Genomic DNA, 11893 nt, shown 5'->3' on the forward strand with positions numbered 1-11893 from the left:
CTAAACCTCCTAAGTGTTTGCTTGGGCAATATGACTTCCTCCAGACTCCAAGAGTAAATACGAATTAAATGGCTGGTGCAGAATTTTTCTTTTTAACAGATACTAACAGAGCTTTAAATAGTCTGCAAACATTTATACAAGAAAGCTTATTTCAGTCTTGATCTTGANTTAACAGATACTAACAGAGCTTTAAATAGTCTGCAAACATTTATACAAGAAAGCTTATTTCAGTCTTGATCTGGAACAGAACTTTTTGTGTGATGTAATGCATAAACCTTGTCCTAGGAAGAAATTAACATTCTGGACAAATGCTTTAGCATTTTGATAAACGATTTTGATGGACTAAGAATTGTTCTAGACACCAACTTCATTTTCATTCTGCTACTGTCAGCCTTGAGAGGGGCCAAAAACCCTGACCGAGTTCCCATTCTGCCTTCAGCAGCCGTGCTGTTCCTTGCAGCACAAATGGCCTGCAACCATTTAACCATTGTTTTCTATATACTATCCCACCAGAAGTCAGTCTTGAATTAGTTTGATTAAAGTCTTGTCCCTTGTAGCATGCATAACTAAAGTTATAATAAATATATAACATAGTGAAGAGGGAATGGAAGACATAGTAGATGTACATTATGTTTTCTTTGATGTCTACAATTACTTGCAAATACGCATTATCTCCTTTGACTACATCCATGTATGGAAGGTTTCAGTGACCCCACTTCAGTGGTGAGGAAGTGTAGGGTAAGTTATCTCCCTGCCCCCAAACACAACTAACAAGGAAAGGCTCAGGGATAACTTTGGCCCCTATTTGTTTTTTAAATTCGATGTCCGGGTCTTTCCTCAAGACCAAAGATTCATTCAGAAGGATACTTATAAATCACGATTGACTGTTGAAGAGAAAAGAAGTAAGTGTGCAGACACATACAGATTTATGGGGAATCAGACCTGCTTGGAGTATACATACCTGCTCTGGAACTCTCCCTCTGCTCCCTAATCAAGGCCAGCACAAACAGGACAGATGTCTAGGTGACATTATGAGACACTTCTATGCCTGGACACACAGCACCCTAAAAGCACATGATGCTGCAAGAATTTGGAAATCAAGAGTCAGGATACTTTCTCCAATGTGTGGTTTGTGTTCCAACTACCGTTGCTCTGAGGATGCAATTGGGTTTGTGTTTCTCCTCCTCTCCCAACAATCTCTCCGATGTGCACCCTCTGTCCTCACTCTGGAAGGAAACATGAGAAGGGTTGCTGATATTTTACTTTTGCTGTTAGTAGCCATATTGATAGCACACAACTTGCATGAGGTTGCTGGAGAAACCATTTTTAAGAATTGGCTCTGGAAATTCCAAAATAACAGCACTGATACATTACGAAACCAAGTCTTCCAAATATAATACTCTAAGAGATTGTTAACAGAAGGAAAAGACTTTGAGTCAGCCTTTTAAAGCTTTTTAATTTGTGCTTTTAAAGTTTATAGTGGGAGTAGAAAGAAGCAAAATCTGCTTGTCAGGCACAGAGAGAGCATTCTCTGATTTTCTTCCACAGACTTGGAGACTGAGTAGAAATGAACCAGCCTTTAGAGACTAGATACAATTGGAATTCTCTGAGAACCAGGCTTATATCACAATCATTTGAGTGCTGAGAAAGGGTGACAGCACTAAGAAGGGCCTTGAAAGACCTTGGTATTCAGGCTGGCAAACTCTATAGTATGAATGCTGAATGAGGCAGAACTTCCTTGGAAAAGTGTTGAATCAGTGAATTTCAATGAAACAGCCCTCAGAGGCATAATATTTAGTGATTTCAGCTTGCATTATTTATTGACTAATGGGGAGTTTGTGGGTTTAACATTTTATTAATATAGCACCAGGTCATCCGAGAAAGTCATAGCCACTGGGAAAGCTCCCTAGAAACACATTTTCATATTATCAACAGTGCACTTTGAGGATTGAGCAGAATCTCCTGTGTGTCTCTGGGGACAGATAGAAAGTGCCAGGTCTTGTACAAGCCATCTCTTCTCCAAGGAAGTCAAATGGGAGTGAGGAAACTCCACAACCACTTTATTTATTTCTTGATGATCTTGTGGTTCTTACTTTTGCCCTCAAACTCATGCAGGGCTGGGAAAACCACAATCTCTATGACCTAAGATAGATCTGGGCAACTGAATGAGTCCCTTCTGTTATCATTCATTAAGTGACCCCAGGATGTCTGGCATCAAATAAAGCTTATATGTAATTGCTCATGGATTTCTGCCTCACTTAAAAAATATGATGGTTAATGCCGAAGGACTCAGGTCCACTAAGAAAACCTTGAGATTCAATCATAAGGTTATGGAACACTTCTTTTCCTGCACTTCTTCACCCCCACCTTTTTTTTTAAGATCAATTTAGTTAACATATACTGTATTATTAGTTTCAGGGGTAGAATTTAGTGATTCATCTGTTGCATATAACACCCAGTGCTCATTACTTCAAGTTCCCTCCTTAATGCCCAACACCCAGTTACCCCATCCCCCCACCCACCACCCTTCCAGCAACCTTGAGTTTGTTTCCTAGAGTTACTTAACTTTTATCACTTATAAAAACAGAGAGGGAGGCAAACCATAAGGGACTCTCCTGCACTTCTTACCATTACATTAACGGGACTCCAGTATTTTAATAGTGGGTTAAATCTAGAAGAGCTAAAATTGCTGCAAGGATCAGACCCTATTTAAGGAGTTTTTAGGGAAACTCAGACAATAAGAGTGACAGAAACAAGAAAACTAGACAAATTTAAAACCACTGGCAAACATTAAGCACTTCTACTCAGATTAACTTAAAACCTTATAATAAAGGCAAATCTGAACAAAACTCACACCTGACATAGATTTTGGACTTACCAGAGAGGGAATTTAAAATAATTATAGTTAATTTGCTAAGGATAATAATGGGAAAAAGTAAACAATGCTCAAGAAGAGATGAATTATGTTAAAAGAGATTGGAAATTCTAAAAGAGAATCAAAAGAAAATGCTAGAAAAAATAAAACAGTGGTGGAAATAAAGAATGCTTTTAATGGGCTAATAAGTAGACTGGAAACAGCAAAGAAAGAATCAGTGAGCCTGAAAATATGTCAATAGAAACTTCCCAAATTAAAATGCAAAGAGAAAAAAAAGATAAAAAAAAACAACCCAGAAGCGAATATCTGAGAATTTTGGAATAATTTCAAAAGATGTAACATGCATAATGAAATACTAGGAGAAGAGATAAGGAATGGAGTAGAATAAATATTAGAAGCAATAATGGATAAGAACTTTTCAGAATTAATGGCAGGCATCAAACCACAGATCTAGGAAGCTCAGAGAATACAAAGTAGGATAAATAACAAAGAATCTGCACCCAGGCATATCATACTCAATGTATTAAAAGAAACCCTCCTGCAAATCTAAAATCTATATCCAGAAAAATCATTTTTCAAAAGAGAATTAGAAATATAGACTTTCCCAGAAAACTGAAAATGAAAGGAATTCAGCACCAATTGAATGCCCTAGAAGAAATGAAGTTCTTCACAGAGAAGGAAAATAATAGACTGGAAACTTGGATCTACATTTTCAAAAGACCAGAAAACACATTGGAGAAGGAATAAACAAAAGTAAAGTAAAATCTTTTATTTTTCTTATTCTTAATTGATCTAACAGATAAATGCTTGCTTAAAACAATAGCAGTAACAGAACAGTGTATTATGTGATTATAAGATACAAAGAAGGGAAATAAATGGCAGCAACTTTATAAGGGAGCCAGGGAGGAATTAGGAATGTTCTGTTATAAGTTAACCTGTATTACCGATGAAGAGGTATCATGTTATGTAGATTTACATTATTTATAAATGTATATTGCAAACTGTAGGACAATCACTAAAATTTTTTAAAGTATAACATATGCAAAGAGAAAAAAAAAGTAATTATATGCATGCTAAATTAAAACTAGAGAAGAACAAAAAAAGAAAAAAAACAGAGAAAGAACTGTACTAAACAGAAAACTGTTCTAAACATGGTAGATATCAATCCAACTGTATCAACAATACATTAAATGTAAAATATCTTAATATGCCATTTTAAGGACAAAGATTTTCATACTGGATTAACAATAACCAATTATATATTTTGTACAACATACCCCTTTTAAGTATGAAGACACAGACATGTTACAGTAAATGGGTGGAGGAAGATGGCAGAGTATGAAGCACCAAGAATTCCTTTCCCCACCTAAACAATAACTACACAGCAGAATCTGTCTGATGTAACTGTTTTGGAACTCTGGAGTCTACAGAAGGTTTCAACTTCCAGGGAAGATTTGGATGTTAAATGGCAGTTAATTTCAGCCCATTTCACAGTACAGGACAACCCTAATGCAGGCAACCGTGCATGTGTTCCTAAGGCAAACTGTGCCCAGCTTACGGGAGCCAGGATAGGCAAAAAGTTATTCCAAATATCAGGAATCAGGGCTCCTATTGCTTTTTCTGATCACAGAGGTGCAGAGAGGTGGGGGCCATCATTGTTGCATCTACACCATTTGTTGCAAGCCCCTTCTCTGGCTGAAGTGAATCCATGGCATTTAAAAGGCTAGCACCCTTTCCTTCACCTTCATTTTTCTCTTTTTTCCCTTTTGGGAGCCAGCTGTTAAAGACTAAGACTTCAAAAGCAACCGCATGTACAGGGAACATGAGAAAGTGACTGCAAATGCTCAGAGAAAAGACCTGAGGCCTCTCAGGCTCAACAAAGACTAAGAATACCATAGGTTTGCATCTCAAGCTGATCTTTGGCACAGAGAAGCTACAATTTAAAAAAAATAAAGGAAGCAATAACAAAAACGAATTAGCAAATTCTAGGAAAGGGGAGGTATTTGATTTGCAGTGTTACCATGTTATCAGATTCAAATTATCCAGTTTTCAACCAAAAAAAAAAAAAACCCAACTACGAGGCATACAAAGAAGCGGGGAAGTATAGTCCACTCAAAGGAAAAAAATATATAAATATAAATATATATATACACACACACACACACAGAGAAACTGTTTCTGGAGAAGACCTGATATCAACTCTATTCGACAAAGACTTTAAAACAACTGCCTCTTACACTGTTGGTGGGAATACAAGTTGGTACAGCCACTTTGGAAAGCAGTGTGGAGGTCCCTCAAAAAGTTAAAAATAGAGCTACCCTATGACACAGCAATTGCACTACTGGGTATTTACCCCAAAGATACAGACGTAGTGAAGAGAAGGGCCATATGCACCCCAATGTTCATAGAAGCATTGTCCACAATAACTAAACTGTGGAAGGAGCCGAGATGCCCTTCAACAGATGTGGATAAAGAAGACGTGATCCATATATACAATGGAATATTAGCCATCAGAAAGAATTATTACCCAACATTTGCAGCAACATGGATGGGACTGGAGGAGATTATGCTAAGTGAAATAAGTCAAGCAGAGAAATACGACTATCATATGGTTTCACTCATTTGTGGAACATAAGGAATAGTGGGGAGATCGGTAGAGGAAGGAAGGGAAGAATGAAGGGGGGGTAAAGAGAAGGGGGAATGAACCACGAGAGACTATGAACTCTGGGAAACAAACTGAGGGTTTCAGAGGAGAGGGGGTTGGGGGATTGGGATAAGCCAGTGATGGGTATTGAGGAGGACACATATTGCATGGAGCACTGGGTGTTAAACACAAACAATGAATCACGGAACACTACATTAAAAACTAATGATGTACTGTATGGTGACTAACATAACATAATAAAAAGTTAAAAAACAAACAAACAAACAAAAAAACCAACTACCTTAACAGGACTTAAAGAACAGAAGGAAGATGTAGTGAAAGTCAGCAAAATGTGTAAATGAAATGGAAATATTAATAAAGAGATAGAAACCCTGAAAAGAGGAACTTTTCTGAAGATGGCAGAGGAGTAGGGGACCCTATTTCAACCGGTCCCTTGATTTTAGCCGGGTATCTACCAAACCATTTTGAACACCCACGAAATCAGCCTGAGATGTAAGGATATATATCTGGATATCTACAAACAGAATATCTCCAGCAGTTGCAAGATATATCAGAAGATAAACAGAAGGGTAGGGGAGCCTCCATAAGCTCGCACCAGGAAGGTGTTATAACACTAGAGCACAAAAGCATCCCATGCTGGGGACCAGGCACAGACTCGCAGACCAGTAGTGGTGGAGAAAGGACTTTAGTCCAACCCCCTGACAGGATTCAGGAGCTGCTGGTACGTGTGGTGAACCAGGGGTGGCTCTTGGTTTTAGAAGCAAAAAGGGCAGAGACATGCCCGGCCCTGAGATAGACCTCTGGGAGTGTTGTTGTGGGGTGCACAACTGGGGAGGTCATGGTTTTTAGTAGTGCAGACAGAAATGGAGACTGTGTGTCCTGGAAAGCTCAGTGAAGAGAAGACTGCAATTTCTCTGTTCTGAGACAGAGGTTTGGATGTGATCACTTCTGCTCTGACTCTCGGAAGAAACACAGAAAACCACCAGGGAAAGCCCCCAGAGAACAGAATCTCAAAAAAGAGAGTTTTCACTGACCCCACCCTCCCCCTCCACAGGGGGCAGGGCAACTCCGCCCAAGCTGGGTTGCCTGAGTAACAGTGTGGCAGGCACCTCCCCCAGAAGACAGGCTGAAAGAACAAGAGGACAACAACACTAAGCTACCTATAAACAGGTGCATCTTGCTCGGATCATGGTTAATACTTTGGACTCCATACATTCCCTCAACCCCCCCCCCAACAGAATGACTAAGAGGAGGAACCCCCAGCAAAGAAAAGAATCAGAGACTGTGAACTCTGCCACAGACCTAATGGATAGGGATAAAAGCAATATGTCAGAAATAGACATCAGAGTAACTATTATGAAGGTAATATCTAGGCTTGAGAAAAATATTAGTGACAATACAGAATCTCTAAAGGCAGAAATTAAATCTAATCAGGCTGAACTTAAAAATGCTATGAATGAAATGCAGTCTAAACTGGATGCTCTGACTGCCAGGATAAACAAGGCAGAAAAAATGAATTAGTGAGCTAGAAGATAAGACAATAGAAAAGAAGGAAACTGAGGAGGCCTGGGGAAAAAAGCTTAAAGCCCAAGAGATCAGACTGAGAGAGATTACTGATGCCATGAAATGTTCCGATGTCAGAATTATTGGGATACCTGAGGGGGTGGAGAGCGAGAGGACTAGAAGGTATATTTGAGCAAATTGTAGCAGAGAATTTATTAATCTGGGGAATGAAATAAGTATTCGTGTCCTAGAGGCAGAGGGGACCCCTCCCAAGATCAAGGAGAACAGACCAATGCCCCAGCATGTAATAGTAAAACTTACAAATCTTAGAACCAAGGAAGCCATCCTGAGAGCAGTTAGGGGGAAGAGATTTCTTACGTACAGAGAGAGGAACGTCAGAATAATGTCAGACCTGTCCACAGAGACCTGGCAAGCCAGAAAGGGCTACAAGACATATATAGGATACTAAATGAAAAGAACATGCAGCCAAGGATACTTTATCGAACAAGGCTGTCATTCAGAGTGGATGGAGAGACAAGGAGCTTCCAAGACCGGCAGAAACTGAAAGAATATGTCCCACCAAGCTGGCCCTGCAAGAAATGTTAAGGGAGGTTCTATTAAAGAAGAAATACCCCAAGAGTAATATAGACCAGAAATTTGCAGAAACAATCTATAGAAACAAAGACTTCACAGGCAACATGATGGCAATAAAATCTTTCAATAATCACTCTCAACATGAACAGCCTAAATACTGCCATGAAACGGCAAAGGGTTGCAGATTGGATAAAAAGGCATGACCCATCCATATGCTGTCTACAAGATACTAATTTTGAACCTAAAAATACATCCAGACAGAATGTGAGGGGATGGAGAACCATTTTTCATGCAAACAGACCTCAAAAGAAAGCTGGGGTAGCAATTATCATAACAAACTAAATTTTAAGCTAAAGACTGTAGTAAGAATACAGAAGGACACTATATCATTCTTAAAGAGTCTGTCCAACAAGAAGATCTAACAATTTTAAATATCTATGCTCCCAATATGGGAGCAGTTAACTACATAAGCCAACTGTTAACCAAAATAGAGGAACATATTGATAATAATACTTCAATAGCAGGAGACTTCAACACTCCACTCTCAGCAAAGACAAATCATCTAAGCAGAAGGTCAAAAAAGAAACAAGATCTTTGAATGACACACTGGACCAGATGGACTTCTTAGATATATACAGAACATTCCACCCTAAAACAACAGAATACTCATTCTTCTCGAAAGCACATGGAACTTTCTCCAGAATAGACTACATCCTGGGAAACAAATCAGGTCTCAACTGATATCAAAAGATTGAGATTATTCCCTGCATGTTTTCAGACCACAGTGCTTTGATACTGGAACTCAATCACAAGAAAAAAAATTGGAAGGAATTCAAACACTTGGAAGATAAAGACCATCTTTCTAAAGAATGTTTAGGTCAACCAGGAAATTAAAGAAGAAATTAAACAATTCATGGAAACCAATCAGAATGAGAACACATTGGTCCAAAATCTGTGGGATACTGCAAAGGGGATCTTAGGGAGAAATACATAGCCATCCAAGCCTCACTCAAAAAAGTAGAAAAATCCCAATACACAAGCTAACCTTGCACCTAAAGGAACTGGGGAAAGAACAGCAAATAAAACCTCAACCAAGCAGAAGAAGAGAAATAATAAAGATTAGAACAGAGATCAATGAATTAGAAACCAAAAATACAGTAGAGCAAATCAGCAAATCTAGAAGTTTGTTCTTTGAAAGAATTAATAAGATCCATAAACCACTAGCCAGCCTTATCTAAAGGAAAAAAGAAAGACCCCAATTAATAAAATTATGAATGAAAGGGGAGAGATCACAACTAACACCAGGGAAATAGAAGGAATTATTACAAATTATTATCAGCAACTATATGCCAATAAATTAAGCAAGCTGGAAGAACAGGATGCCTTCCTGGAAACCTATAAACTACCAAGACTGAAACAGGAAGAAATTGACAACCCGAATAGACCAATCACCAGTAACAAAATTGAAGCAGTGATCAAAACCTCTAACACCAAGAGTTCAGGGCCTGATGGATTCCCAGGGGAATTCCACCAGACATTTAAAGAAGAAATAATATCTATCCTCCTGAAACCATTTCAAAAAATAGAAACAGAAAGAAAACTTCCAAACTCATTCTATGAGGCCAGCATTACCTTGATCCCAAAACCAGGCAAAGACCCCATCAAAAAGGAGAATTACATACCAATATCCCTGATGAATATGGATGCAAAAATTCTCAACAGGATCCTAGCTAATAGGATCCAACAGTACATTAAAAGGATTATCCATCACAACCGAGTGGGATTCATCCCTGGGATGCAAGGGTGGTTCAACATCCACAAATCAAACAGTGTGATAGAACACATTAATAAGAGAAGAGACAAAAACCATATGATCCTCTCAATTGATGCAGAAAAAGCATTTGACAAAATACAGCATCCTTTCCTGATTAAAACCCTTCAGAGTTTAGGGATAGAGTGAACATTCCTCAATTTCATGTAAACCATCTATGAAAAGCCCACAACAAATATGATTCTCAATGGGGAAAAGCTCAGCTTTTCCCTTAAGATCAGGAATACAACAAGGATGCCCAGTCTCACCACTACTGTTCAACATAGTACTAGAAGTCCTAGCAACAGCAATCAAACAACAAAAAGAAATAAAATGCATTCAAATTGGCAAAAAAGAAGTCAAACTCTCTCTCTTCACAGATGACATGATATTATGTGGAGAACCCAAAAGACTCCACCCCCAAATTACTAGAACTCATACAGCAATTCAGTAATGTGGCAGGATACAAAATCAATGCATAAAAATCAGTTGCTTTTCTTTCTTTTTTTTAAGATTTAATTTATTTATTTGACACAGAGAGACAGTCAGTGAGAGAGGGAACACAAGCAAGGGAAGTGGGAGAGGAAGAAGCAGGCTATAGTGGAGAAGCCTTATGTGGAGCTTAATCTCAGAACCCTGGGATCACGCCCTGACCCGAAGGCAGACACTTAAAGACTGCACCACTCAGGCACCCCAAACCAGTTGCTTTTCTATACACTAACAATGTAACTATAGAAAGAGAAATTAGGGCATCGATTGCATTTACAATAGTACCAAATACCATAAGATATCTTAGAATAAACCTAACCAAACCCATGGAGGATCTATACTTTAGAAACTGCAGTACACTTATGAAATACATTCAAGAATACACAACAAGTTGGATTGGAAGAATAAACTGTTAAATGTCTATACAACCCAGAGCAATCTATACTTTCAATGCCATTCCGATCAAAATACAAATGACATTTTTCAAAGAGCTGGAACAAACAATCCTACAATTTGTATGGAACCAGAAAAGACCCCGAATCACGAAGGAAATGTTAAAAAAAAAAAGCTGGGGGCATCACATTGCCTGATTTCAAACTATATTACAAAGCTGTGGTCACCAAGACAGCAAGGTACTGGCACAAAAACTGACATATAGATGAATGGAACAAAATAGTCCAGATATGGACCTTCAACGCTATGGTCAACTAATCTTTGAGAAAGTGGGAAAAAATATCCAATTGTAAAAAGACAGTCTCTTCAATAAATGGTGCTGGGAAAATTGGACAGCTATATACAGAAGAATCTCAACCATTCTCTCACACCATACACAAAGATATACTCTAAACGGATGAAAGACCTCGAAGTGAGACAGGAATCCATCAAAATCCTAGAGGAGAACCAAGGCAGTAACCTCTTCGACATTGGCCACAGCAACTTCTTTCAAGACACATCCCCAAAAGCAAGGGAAACAAAAGCAAAAATGATCTATTGGGACTTCATCGAGATTAAAACTTCTGAATAACAAAGGAAACATTCAACCAAACAAAGAGGCAATCCACGGAATGGGAGAAGATATTTACAAATGACACTACAGATAAAGGGCTAGTATCGAAGGTCTTTAAAGAACTTCTCAAACCCAACATCCAAAAACAAATAATCAAGTGAAAAAATGGGCAGAAGACATGAACAAACACTTCTCCAAAGAAGACATAGGAATGGCTAACAGACACATGAAAGAATGTTCAACATCATTAGCCATCAGGGAAATTATAATCAAAACCACATTTAGATACCACCTTACACCAGTTAGAATGACAAAAATTAATGAAGCAGGAAACAGCAAATGTCAGCAAGGATGTGGAGAAAGGGGAACCCTCTTACACTGTTGGTGCGAATCCAAGTTGGTATAGCCACTTTGGAAAACAGTATGGAGGTTCTTCAAAAAGTTAAAAATAGAGCTACCCTATGACCCAGCATTTGCACTAGTGGGTATTTACCCCAAAGACACAGAGGTAATGAAAAAGGGGGCACATGTTCCCCAATGTTCATAGCAGCAATGTCCACAATAGACAAACTATGGAAGGAAATGAGATGAATGGATGGATAAAGAAGATGTGGCTCATATATGCAAAGGAATATTTTCAGCTACCAGAAAGGATGAATACCCACCATTTGCATCAACATGGATGGAACTGGAGGGGATTATGCTAAGTGAAATAAGTCAAGCAGAGGAAAGACGATTATCATATAGTTTCACTTATATGTAGAATATAAGGAATAGTGTGGAGGACATTAGGAGAAGGAAGGGGAAATCAGAGGAGGAGACCAACCATGAGAGACTGTGGACTCCGGGAAACAAACTGAGGGTTTCAGAGGGAAGAGGATTGGGGGGGTTGGGTTTGTGTACTGATGGACATTAAGGAGGGTATGTATTGAAATGAGCACTGGGTGTTAT

The sequence above is a fragment of the Ailuropoda melanoleuca genome, chromosome 9 (genome assembly GCF_002007445.2).
Source record: "Ailuropoda melanoleuca isolate Jingjing chromosome 9, ASM200744v2, whole genome shotgun sequence".
NCBI lineage: Eukaryota > Metazoa > Chordata > Mammalia > Carnivora > Ursidae > Ailuropoda > Ailuropoda melanoleuca.